Source organism: Sarcophilus harrisii, chromosome 3, assembly GCF_902635505.1.
Source record: "Sarcophilus harrisii chromosome 3, mSarHar1.11, whole genome shotgun sequence".
Taxonomy (NCBI): Eukaryota; Metazoa; Chordata; class Mammalia; order Dasyuromorphia; family Dasyuridae; genus Sarcophilus; species Sarcophilus harrisii.
In genome coordinates, this window is record NC_045428.1 from 349398711 (window position 1) to 349412499 (window position 13789).

The following is a 13789-nucleotide window of genomic DNA, read 5'->3' on the forward strand; positions in this document are numbered from 1 at the left end:
TCAGGACTTGTGTATGGTTTCTCTAATTTCTAAGCTAGCTTTATGGCTACTATAGTGTTTTTCTGATTTTTAAATGTTTTTTGTTGTAGAGATTGTTTTAGTAGGCTCAAAAATTCTCCATGGCCCATTGAGATATCATCTGTTCCCATTTGCCAGTATAGAGAATGGCCATCAGAATAAATTAAAAGAGCAATGCTTTGTTTGATAAGAGCTAATATCTTACAAATTATGCAATATCTTACTGTTATTAAATCACATTAGTAAAAATTAATTCATCACATAAATAAAACTACAAATGTTAGCCCAAAGATATATCTTGTTTTCCTTTGAAGATCCTTCAAATATATGTATATATTTTGAAAATCATTGTTCTCTTAAATATTCATTCCATGATCTTGTGTCATGGACTTCTATTGAACCCTCTCAAAAAACTGATCTTTAAGTGCATAGAATAAAATGTAGAAGATTACAAGAAAAAAATTTATACTGAAAAAAGGCAACTTCCCCCCCCCCCCCATTCATGCTCTTGGACCCTTAGTAAACAATTTATAGACCTCATGAACCTTAGGTTAAGAATCCCTTCCTGAATCTTAAAAGTAATCAGAAAACACATATTCTGAAAAGCACTAATTAGGGAAATTTCTGTTGAATACTCTGAACTATTTCAATGCTACCCTGGGGATTACAGTAGTCCAGGATATACCATGGAAGAAGTTGAAGGAGAACTATGTGGTACATCCTACACCTACATCTGAGCTTCCTTCAGCCACCTTATAAATTCTGATGGACTTAGGGGAAGTTCTAAAGGACTTAGATGTAAATGGGTTTTGGTAGATATTTCAGTCCTAGCATATAATACAGCCAAAGGGAAAGTACATTAAAATAGTTTATACATATTAAGTCATATTTATTTAGATATCTAGCTGACTTTAAGTACTTGAAAGGCTATCATGTGTAAGATATACCAGTCTTGCTCTATTTGGCTGCAGAGGCCAGGGAAAAGAACAATGCATGGAAATTGCAAATACAAAAATTTAAGTTAATTTTAAAAAATCCTCCTAATATACCTCTCAGACCTGTGGAAGAGGAAGGAATTTATGACCAAAGAAGAACTAGAGAGCATTATTGATCACAAAATAGAAAATTTTGATTATGTCAAATTGAAAAGTTGTACAAACAAAAATAATGCAGACAAGATTAGCAGGGAAGCAATAAACTGGGAAAACATTTTTACAATAAAAAGTTCTGATAAAGGCCTCATTTCCAAAATATATAGAGAATTGACTCTAATTATAAGAAATCAAGCCATTCTCCAATTGATAAATGGTCAAAGGATATGGACAATTCTCAGATGAAGAAATTGAAACTATTTCTAGCCCTATGGAAAGATGCTCCAAGTCATTATTAATGAGAGAAATGCAAATTAAGACAACTCTGAGATACTGCTACACACCTGTCAGATTGGCTAGAATGATAGGGAAAGATAATGTGGAATGTTGGAAGGGTTGTGTGAAAACTGGGACACTAATACATTGTTGGTGGAATTGTGAACACATCCAGGCATTCTGGAGAACAATTTGGAACTATGCTCAAAAAGTTATAAAACTGTGCATACCCTTTCATCCAGCAGTGCTATTACTGGGCTTATATCCCAAAGAGATCTTAAAGAAGGGAAAGAGACCTCTATGTGCAAGAATGTTTGTGGCAGCCCTCTTTGTAGTGGCCAGAAACTGGAAACTGAGTGGATGCCCATCAATTGGAGAATGGCTGAATAAATTGTGGTATATAAATATTATGGAATAATATTGTTCTATAAGAAACGACCAGCAGGATGAATACAGAGAGGCTTGGAGAGACTTACATGAACTGATGCTCAGTGAGATGAGAAGGACCAGGAGATCATTATATACTTCAACAACAATACTATATGATGATCAATTCTGATAGACATGGCCATCTCCAGCAATGAGATGAACTAAATCAGATCCAATGGAGCAGGAATGAACTGAACCAGCTACACCCAGAGAAAGAAATCTGAGAGATGACTATGAACCATTACATAGAATTCCCAATCCCTCTATTTTTGTCCACCTACATTTTTGATTTCCTTCACAGGCTAATTGTACACTATTTCAAAGTCTGATTCTTTTTGTACAGCAAAATAACTGTGTGGACATGTATACATATATTGTATTTAACTTATACTTTAACATATTTAACATGTATTGGTCTACCTGCCATCTGGGGGAGGGGGTGGGGAGAAGGAGGGGAAAAATTGAAACAAAAGGTTTTGCAACTGTCAATGCTGAAAAATTACCCATGCATATATCTTGTAAATAAAAAGCTATAATAAAAAAAATTCTCCTAATTTCTAAAGCTTCACAAAAGTGAAATGAATTACCTGAGAAAGTTTTGGGCTTCCCTCAATATTACTCTCAAGTTATGATTGAATGACCAACTCTGGATTAGAGTGACATTTATTTTACCAAAATTGGTGAGTGCTTCATGTATGAGTGCTCTAGATACATTTTACTTTATTCTCTACCATCTTTGTGCCAGCTGCCTTGCTTTTCCTCATTTTAATACACTACTCAATAGCTTCACTAACCATATCTGTAAATTTCCAGACCAAAAAAAAGTCATTATTCCTATGGAAGAACAATATTCAAACTCCTTTCTGTATGCAATTTTGTCCTCAAACAGAAAAGTTATTTCATATGTTTTTCCCCCCAAGAACCCAAATATCAGTCAGAAGACTCTAATCATCTGCATCTTGATAGCTCACTGATTTTCAGAATGATTCTGCTGATGCTGCTTCTAAATGTCTTCATCGACAATACTGTGTAAAATAATTATCTTTTTTTCTTTAGCACTTGCTAGAATGCAGAAAAAAGGGAAGTTTCTTCAGTGTTTAGTTAGGAGCCTGCTTGCTCTACCCCCACTTGCTCCCTAACCACACATTTACCTTCTTAAATCAGAGAGGCAAAAAAAAATCTATGTCGATGGGTCGTGTTTCAAAATGAATAATTACATCTCAACAATAATCGATAATGTTGACTATACAAGGTAATTTCTTAAGAATCAGGGTTTGAAGTGACGTGTGAACTGTATCTTGTCAGGAAGTGGTTTCATTTATATGCTGGTTGTTTTTTTTTTTTTTTCTTTTTGCTACTGCTCTAAAATTAAGAAGCATTGACATAGGCCCCCTCTTTCAACATGTGACTTTACTCTTTCCGTTTTTTGTTGAGTTATTAACTGTTACAAGCTGATGACAGTTTCAATAACAAGGAGACACGGTGAGAAGGTAAGAAAGTTTTTGACTTGTTTTGCTTTGAAAGTTATTATTATTTAAAGAAAAATAGCAGATTATGATAGTTGGAATTATATATTTTTGTAGAAAGTACTTTGACCTGTGATTATAATTTCACCTTTTCTTTTGTGTGGAATAGTATATCCTGTAATATTTGTGTCTATAAAAATTTCATGTTGTAAAAATTATCAGTGGAAATTGGAATGCCATAATGTTTTGTGATAGATATGATCTAATCAGCTTTTAAAATAAATGCATATCTATATCTATATAACTATATACATGCATACACATTCTTATACAAAACTTCAGTCATAACATGTTTAATTGTTTCATTGAAAATATGTACTATTTCTTCTAGATAATGGCACTGGAGGGAAAAATCCTATTGCAAGCAAAGTTACTTCTGATTAACATTGAATGAATGGCATAAAATATATAACATACTATCAAGGCCAAAATTAGAGGCCTTGAAAATCATTAAGATTTTTTTTTTTTGCTTTTCAAATGGGGGAAAAACTCATATAATCATATAAAGTAGCATAGGAGAACCGTTTGTTAAAAAATATCAAAAAATGATTTTTTTCCCTGTACTTGGTCCTATATATTTTTAAGATAAAGAAAGAAGAAATGTGTAGGTTTCCAGTTTATATGCAGACTTTTCAATGAACATGATAATGAGTAGAATATACAGTAAGCAGATGAATTGAGAGGGGTTAAGGGGACAAAGAAAAAATTATTGTCACAATCCAACTGTATTACAAGGTTGACTTTCTAAACATTAAAAAAAGCCTTTTCTAAATCTTAAAGTGCAACATAAATGTTATTTCTGTATATTCTCTAATTTGATTCATTTTTTCATATACTTAGAGTAGAGATACAAAGAATGATAGTTAAAGTATAAACTAATTGAAAAAATATATTTGGATCATGCTACTTTTTTTTAAAGAATATGTTTTAAGTGGAAAAATAATGTGTTGAAGTTGATGTGTATATTGCCATAGCTTTAAAGGGAAGCTCAGTATTAAAACAATACAACATGGGCCAAGTTTAAATTATGAGTAGATCAGAATTTTCATAAAAATCTGAAATCTAATGTTACTATAGTTATTGAGATGAATTTTAAAAGAGATAAATGTAAGCCTTACCTGTAGATTAAAAAATATTAATTGCACACAAATAAGAAGGGGAGACCGTAATTTGTCTGAAAATGATCAGTGGATTTTGGTGGACTTCATTCCGTTTCAATATGAGTCCATAGTGTTAAATGGAAGGTAAAAAAAAAAAAAAGTATAAGATTCTGGGGTGAAGAAAGAAAACTTTCAGGAATGAGGAAGTGGCAGTTTGATTGTACTCTGACTTGATTTGCTGATATCTAAAGTGGTATGTTCAGTTCTTGATGCATTTAAACAAAGATATTTATAAGTTGAAAAACACTAAAAGAAGATGTTGAATTGTTGAATCCATGCCTACTGAAGATTATATTTAATCCTCTTTCTTGTAGTCACATGGCTTGAATATTCTTACCAGAGGTAATTCAAGGAAAGGTTTTATGATTTTTTTGAATATGTTATATTTTGGACTCAATAGCTAACAAATTCCTTTTCAGTTCTGAAATATGACTCATTGAAATCATCATTATATTTGTTTGTATGACTATTCCTGGGGGAAAGCCCACAGATGAATTGTTTTATAGACTATACCTACAAAACAGGTACATGGTCTACATAGAATAATCATTTTAATTTTTCAAATTTATATAGGTAATACTTTATGAATACTTTTGGACATTGTTTAATTTGAGGAAAAGTCAAAAATGATAGCACATGTTCTATCATAGAATGTCATGTTATCAGTATTCAAGTTAGCTACCTATTAGGTAAAATAATTGTAAGAAAATAGAGATTAGGTCTTAGTGCACTAGGCCTTTCACATTGTTATTTAGACAAGTATTGGAAGATATTGACAACATACATTCATTTGGTATTTCAGAATTATCTCTCAATTTAATCATATTTCTGCTTTTTGAAATATAATCCAATTACATCTTTGATATTTTATTTTATAACTATTAAGGATGAAAGGGAATACAAATCTAAAAAAAGGTGTAACTCAGATAATTACATTTGCTTTGCTAATACACTTGCTTTGTGTTGTTTATTTTTTATGACATGATACAGCAGAGAAATAGTAGATGAAAGTAGCTTACCTGTGAGAAAGACCTCTTTCTAACACCTCCTAACCATGTGACTTTAGGCAGTTCACTTCAGTATCCCAGACACTCTTAAAGGTTTAAGTTGTAGAACAGCTGCTGATTTTCATTGATAAAGGATTTCCCTCACTGATGTCATATTCCTTGTGGAATTGAACCATAAATACAATTAAAATAAAATAAAAGGAAAGGAAATGGATGAGGATGAACATCTTCATCAATAATTTTCTAGGTGTAATTCAGACATAAGGACTTAATAAAAGTTTTTGAGGTATGTGACTTTATGTCTCTCCCAGTGATTTTCCAATGCCTCATGGTGCTGTGTATATGATCGTGGGTGATCAGTATAATGAAGTCCAAACAGAAGTCTACCAGATCAGAAGGCTTCTAATACATAACACCCAAAAGCTAAAACTAGCCTGGGTAAGACTGGAGAGTCTCATCATTGGAAACTTGTCCATCAAATGATAATTTATCTATAGTTTCTGTGGTCTATAATTTCTGCAGTCAGAAACCCTATCTTTGGTTTTTACTATCTGGGTCACTTTGGGCAAAAATGACTTCTCTGGACCTGACTTTTCTTATCTGTAAAAAGGAGCAGTTGCACTCAATGGCCTCTTATCTTCCTTCCTTGTTAGGATTATAATCCACAGACATAGAGAGGTTTCAATTTTATATCAAGGGATAGAATTTTCAGGAACATGACGCTTGCATCACTTTAAATTATTACATAGATTTTTGAAAAATGGACTTTGATGGGGGTATGGGATGAGGTTACTTAAAGAAAGCTACTTCAAAATGAAGAAACAATATATTTAATTCTTTTTTTTTTGTTTGTTATTCCTCTCCCATAGTTTTGCCTTTTGTCCTGATTTTTCTCTCTCATTATGATTCATAAAAACATGTATAATCAGAAAAATCAAAAAAAGTGCTAAAGGAAAAGGTAAAGAAAATAATTTTATCCTGAATGTTCAAATGAAAATATTTAAAACAATGTAAATGAATTGAGGATAACCAGTAGAAATTTAAGCCTTGCCCTAACCCTTTTTTTGGTATAATTATATGAAATAGAATTCCAAGATAAAATATTGAGTTTACTTAGATCATAGGAAAAGAAGAGCAAAGACTTAAAGATGGAAGGAATCTCAGAGTACATTAATGGCAACTGCCCCATTTTAAAGATAAGGAAAATGAGAACTACAAAGGTAGAAGGATGAAATGCTACAGGGACAAATATTATCACCCTACACTTTCTTTGCTTAAAAATACTTCACTGCCCAAATAGAGAGTAGAGGGAATATGGTTTGACAGAATGTCTGACTTTTTATGACCCCATTTGGGATACTGCTGGAAAAGATACTGGAATGGTTTGCCATTTCCTTCTTTAGCTCCTTTTAAAAATGAGGAACTGAGGCAAACAGAGTTAACTAGTTTTCCCAAGGTTCCATAGCTAATAAGTGTCTGAAACTGGATTTGAACTTAGCTCTTTTTCACTCCAGGCCTGATCCTCTATCCACTGCATCCCCTGACTGCCTGTTTTCATTAGAATGAATTATTAGAATATCAGAACTAATAATAAAATGAAGAAAAGTGAAATCTTTGATCAATACAACTAAGAGCCATATACATTGAAATTACAGGCTCTTATATCTAAAATTGGACTTTCCAGGCCATGTTGTAAACTTTTCAATCAAAACTGTGACAAAAAGCTATTCAGTTCTTCTTGAACATATAGAGATAGGTTGAGGACCCAGGAATAAGAGCAGTGGACCTAGAGTCAGGAAAATCTGAGTTCTCATTTGGTCATAAACATTTGCTGTATGTCCCTAAGCAAGTCACTTAGTCTGTTTTCCTCAGTTTCCTCTACTATAATATGGGGATAATAATAATTCCTCCCTCTAGTGCTGTGACAATGGAATAAAATATTTGTAAAAGTACTTTGTACAGAGACTAGCACCTATGAGGCACATAAGAAATTCATTATTTCCATCCTCGCAGTGACAGGGAACTGATGTTGTATATGAGACAACCCAGTTCATTTTAGGACAGGTCTAATAGGGTGATCTTCCATATACTGCACCAGAATTGGCTTCTAATTTTCATCAGTTGGTCCTACCTCTTCTTTCTTAAGCCAAGTAGATTAAGCACATGATGTCTGAAGAATATTATCATGGCATCCTCCCACTTCTCTGCCCATCAGTGCCATCCAAAACTATCTTTTTTGCAGACAAAATAAAATCAATTACCTTAACCTTTCCTATTCTGACATGGTTTTGAGTTCCCCCATCATACTGGCCATTGTTCTTTTTAGACATAAAACAGTTTTTCAGTATTTCTTCTGAAATGTGACACCCATAATTGAACAAAATATTCCGGATAGAGTCTGACCAAAATATAATGTATATTAAAAGATTGTATTAGCTTTTTTGGCAACTATGTCACATTCATTTTGACTCATATTAAACTGGAGGCCAACTAAAACTTAAAATATTCAGATAAACTGCTGTCAAACCATATTTTCTCTACTCTGTATTTGTGCAGTGAAGTATTTTAACCTAAGAAAGTGCAAGGTGATAACATTTGTACCTGTAATATTTCATCTTTCTATCTTTGGTCCCTTGTTCCAGTCAGTCTTGAGATTCTGACCCTTCCATCTGTACTATTGTGTATATATCCTTATTTTATGTTATCTGAAAATTTGATGAGCCTGTTTCTATGCCTTCATCCAAGTCTGATAATAAAGCCAACTGCTACTGGACCGGGGATGAGAGATTTCTAAAAGACTACTTGAATGAAAGACTTTGGGGAATTAAGCTTGAGATGCAGCTAATATTTTGCAGAATTCATACATTAAAAATGTGCTTCCTAGTGTGAGAGATAGTGTGGGGTAGTTTTAAAATGTAGTACATTCAATCAGGTGAACTTAATTCCAGTCCTATCCCTTAAATGTTTCTGGGTGTCATTTTTGTCATCTCTAGGTTGAGGACAGATGATCTCTAAGATTGTTTCAAGCACTAAAATTCTATGATTTTGAGTTATATATTAATGGAAAAGTAGAATTATTGTTGAACTCAGGGCCAGTTATAAGCAGGTTTAAGATGGGAGTTTTTTTGTGTTTTTTGTGTTGTTTATTTCTCTATGACACCCCAATATTTGCCTGTTGTTTGCCCTTCTGTTTCAGTGTCCCATCATTAGATCTAAACATTCCTGGCTTAGAGCTTCAGAATATATACTGGATATCTGGTTAAATATATCAATCACTTCCATGCTCTTCCTGTCTCTCTCTTATCTTTTAGGAACTTATCATATGTTTTATTAGCTTAGATTCTCTGTCTTTCCATACTTTCTAGGTGACAACTTTATATATTTATATTAATCTATGCTTTTGTACCTTAAAGAAATTTTTCCTCTTCCCCCACTATACCCCTTCCTCAGCCCTCCACACACCCAAAGCAAAACAAATAAACCAATAGGGTTTACTCTTTTCCCTGAGGGAAACTTTTTAATAATAGTTTTCAGATGTGGTTGTCTTTGTTTTCTAATCAAAAGAAGTGATGATAGCAGTGAAGATTCCCAGAAAATCAGGAAGGGAGACTGGCGAAAAAAAAGTCATTGTAAATCAGGAGTGGTAGATATTTTGGGATACCTTTTTTTGTGATGTCCCTCAGTTCACAAGTCCCTATAAATGCAAACAGGAAACTTGAGGGATAGTCAAACTTGGCCCCATTCTCACTAGCTGTATGACCCTGGGCAAGTCACTTAACCCTGTTTGCCTCAGTTTCCTCATCTGAAAATGAGTTGAAGAAGGAAATGTGGAACCACTCCAGTATCTTTGCCAAGAAAACCACAAAGAATCAGGGAAAACTTGAAAGGATTGAGCAATAGCAACAACAAATTTGATCCTGTATACTTTGTTTGCCTCAGTTTCCTCAACTGTAAAATGAGATCAATAATAGCACTACCTCCCAGGGTTGTTGTGAGACTCACATTAGCTAATGTTTGTAAAGCACTTTGCAGACCTTAATGTGTCATGTAAATGCTAACTTAATACTTCTACTACTGCTACTACCAATGGCAGCTCCTACCATAACTACTTCTACTCTTACTACAATTACAATTATTACTGCAATTGCTGTTATTACCACTACTACTACAAAACACAACAAACAAAATGCTGAGGACTTGGAATACAAAAAAAGGCAAAAATAATCTCTGTCCTCAACGAACTTCTTATCTAACAAATGTATACAAAGTAAGCTATAGACAGGAGTAATACAAAATAAAAGAGTGAAAATACTGGAATTATGGAGTTAGTTAAGTCTTCTTGAACAAGGTAGGTTTTTAGCTGAGATTTTAAAAAGCCAAAGTGGTGAGTAATTGGAATAAAGGAGGGATTCCAGGTGAGGGACAGCTAGAGAATTCACCAGACCTGATTCCCATTTGTATATTAGCCAGTATTACAATGGATAGAAAAATACATATGTATTAAGGGATTGATGTGGATTAGAAAGATTAGAAGAGAATTAGAAATATGTGAGGGGGTTAGGTTAAAAGAGCTTTGGCTGCCAAACCGAGAATTTTGTATTTTTTTTTTCCTGAAGGCAATAGGAAACGACTGGAGATTATTGGGAAAGGTATGTAGGGAGATATGTGATATGACCTCTGTTTTAGGAAAATATCTTTTGTGGTTTAATGTAGATTGGAATGGGGAAAGACTTGAGGCAGGCACCCCTACTAGCACACTAGGATTGAAGTGATGAGGGCCTGCTCTAGAGTGATGATAGTGTTAGAAGAGATAAAAGGGCCTAAATATGAGAGAAGTGTTATCAACCAGCCTCAGAAATAGATTGGGCATAGGGAATAAGGGATAGTGAGGGATCCAGAATGACTCTTACATTATGAGTTTGAGGGATTTGGAGGATGGTGTAGCTCTCTATAGCAATATGGAAGGTAAGAGGGGAGAAATACTGAGTTTAAGACATCTATTGGACATCCATTTGGGTTTGTCTGATGTGAGATTAAGGGTCAGCAGAAAGACTGAGACAGAAAAAGTAGATTTGAGAATCTTCAGCATAGAGATGGTAATTACATCTGTAATTATAAAATCACCAAGTGAAACAGTATGGAGGAAGAAGAGGTGGTAGACAGAACCCTGTAGGACAGTTATGCTTAAAAGGTATGATCTGGAGATAGATCCAATAAAAAAGACAGAAAAGGAGCAGTCAGATAGGTAGAGGAAAAACAAGAGACTATCAAGGAGGAAAGCATGATCGATAATGTCAAAGGATGAAAAGAGGTCAAGGAGAACAAATTAAGAAAAAGTTGTTGGATTTGGCAACTCAATTGGTAGTGATAACTTTGGTGTGTGCAGTTTTGGTAGATTGTTAAAGTAAAAAGCCAGATTCTATAGAATTAAGAAGAGGGGAAAAAAAGAAAGCAGACACATATAAAAATGACTTTTTGAGGAGTTTAGCTAAAAAGGGCAAAAGAGATCTTGGAGGATTAATTAGAAGAGGTGGAAGCATCAAGTGCAAGATTTTTGAGAGTTGGGGAGACATTAACAAGTCTTGAGGAAGTAGGAAATGACTAATAAGGAGGGAAAGATTTAAAAAAGTCAAAGAGTGGGTAAAGCAGAGAAGGCAATCTGTTATAGGAGGTGATATGGAATGACATCTCTTGGAAAAAAAAATAGAAGGTACTGGTATAGTAAGGAGTAAGGCCATTTCATCATGTGAAACAAGAGTGAAGGAGGAAAAAAAAAGTGGCAAAAGGCATCTGAGTGATGACTACTACTATACAACAACAATTCTTCCTCCTTTTTTTTCTTCCTCTTCCTCCTGCTCCTCTGACTTTGGTTGCATTTACTTTCCTAATATAAGTTTTCTGAGTGTTCCTTGAATTGGTGATTCCATAGGAGACATCTTAGCAGAGAAATACCATTCTTGAGGAAGAGAATTTCACATAATCCTATCTTTTGTCTTCCACACTGCAGCTAAATCAATCTATTTCTTTTCTGAGAATATCAGGTTTACTTCCTGTCTTCTTACTTTTATACAGTCTGTGTCCAATGTCTAGAATCTATTTTCTCCTAACCACCTCTTCATTCTGATAGGTTTTTCTCTAATGTAAGTCTTATAGGGAGTCTTTCTTGACTCTCACAGTTAGTATTCTCTTCTTTTTATCTCATTTTGTATTTACTCATCCTTTTACATTCTTTTTCATCCCTAACAGAAAATAATCTCTTTGAGGACAGGGAAGATTTCTTTTTTTATCTTTTCTTTCATCAGCACATGGCACAGCAGCCAAAACAGTAAATTCTTACTAAATATTTGTTAGATTGAAATGAACCAATTGTTCTCCCAGCACATCTTCCTTCAGTTTCTCTGTCCACCTTCCCAGCACAATTCTCTTATATTTATTCCATTTTTAAGAAAATGTTCGTAGAAGTACCTCACAAATCCACGGATGATTGTCTTTTTTCTATGGAGAAGAATTATTCTGTGTGAATCCTCTACTTGGTTTTCTTTTTCTAAATGTCATGAGGATGAATGACCTTGGTTTAGGCTTCCAGAGAGAATGTGGATATTCTTAATAGCCATGTTTGTAAACATATTAGATGCTCAATAAATATATTTTATCAAGTGTTATTAATGTCTTATTTTCACATTGCAGTCAATTCTGGATAAAGCCCCAACTCAAAATGAAGCCATTCTCATAAGAACAACAACAACAACAAAATACCTTTGCCAAACATGGTACTATTAAATGGTATATACATTTCAATCACCTTCTTTCTTTCAGAAATAAGCCAATATTTCCATAACTCTTCTTCAGAGACAATAGTGGTCATTGCAATTATTTAGCATTTGTGTTCCTTCCATCATTCTTTTTGTTTACATTATTAGGATCATGGTATGTATTGTTCACGACTCTGTTTACTTCATTCTATGCCAGTTCATGAGAGGGTTCTATTGTTTTACTCAATTCTTCATACTCACAATTTTTATGGTGTAATAAGATTCTATTACAGTAATTTACCACAATGATTGGCACATTCGTTGCTTCCTGTTCTTTTCAACCACAATGATATTTTGGGATCTGTTTGAGCCTTTCTTTATGTTTTTGACCTTTTCTGACTTTTGAGTAGAATCTAGTGACTTTTCATATAAAATAAGTTGGTTTTTCAAGTTGGTTGGATCAATTTGAAGCTCTTCAAACAGTTTTCCTATGCCTTTCTTCCTGTAAACCCTTCAGTATTACACATTTCCATTTTTCTCCATCTTTAATGATTGACTAGGTATGAGATGAAACCTCAAAAGTATGTTAATTTTTATCTTTTATTATTAGTGATTTTTAAAATCTTTTATATATTTGTTGGTAGTTTGCAGTTCTTCTGAAAGCTATTTATGTACTTAGATCCTATCATGAAATGAGAGAAATAATTTTTCCTTATGCCTGAAAATGTTTCCCCTGAAATTGAATTATATAAGATATTTATCTCCTATTTTCTTACTCAACATTATAATTTTATTTATCAATTTCTTTTGACCTCTCTTTTATTATTATATAATTCTATAATAATTTCTGATAGGTTTTTCTCTAATGAATTAATCTTGCTCATTTTAAAAAAATTTGACAATTTGATTTTCATCTTCCTTTTTCTTGTTCAGATTAATAATTAGTGTTATTAGCCATTGCTAATAAAAATTCTAATCTTTTTATTTATAAGTTTTTCTGTTTTTCTCTGCTAATAATTTTTCCTTCAGACTTGTTTTTAGGTCATTTTTTCTATACTTTTATATAGTCATTTTGTTCATTCTTTCTCTCTTCATTTACTCATTAAATACTTTATACCTTTTAACTATGAGACTTTTGCACATATTACATCTCTTACTATTTTTATTGCATTATATTTTGCAAGGGTATCGGCATGCAATAGCATGAGACACTTGGCATCAAATTCAGGAAAAGCTGAGTTCAAGATTTTTTTTGATAAGAATTGGTTGTGTTACTTACTGTGGACAAAATGCTTAACTTCTTAATGCTTTAGGCAACTTTCTAATACTAAAACTTTAAAGAAGAAGCCAACTTGCCTTAGTAGGGAGATGTTTTTTACCTGCGTCTTCCCTAAATCAATGACATCACAAATCTAGTCCTTTTTAGGTCCTCTGTTTTATAAAGAATGCATTTGTTATTTTGCTTTTTAATATTTATTTAATATTGATATTTACATTATCAATTCTTCTAAAATATCAAGTGATATTGAA

At 33.2% G+C, this 13789-nt stretch overlaps 1 protein-coding gene across 1 annotated transcript in view; it reads left to right on the top strand.

Annotated features, from left to right (window-relative positions):
- Positions 1-3171: 3171 nt before the first annotated feature.
- Positions 3172-13789, top strand: part of ARHGAP15 (Rho GTPase activating protein 15) — an 818783-nt gene continuing 808165 nt past the window's right edge. Inside the window, exon 1 of the mRNA XM_031963678.1 lies at positions 3172-3304. The gene's annotated coding sequence lies outside the window, so the exon portion shown is untranslated. The remainder of the gene's footprint in view (positions 3305-13789) is intronic.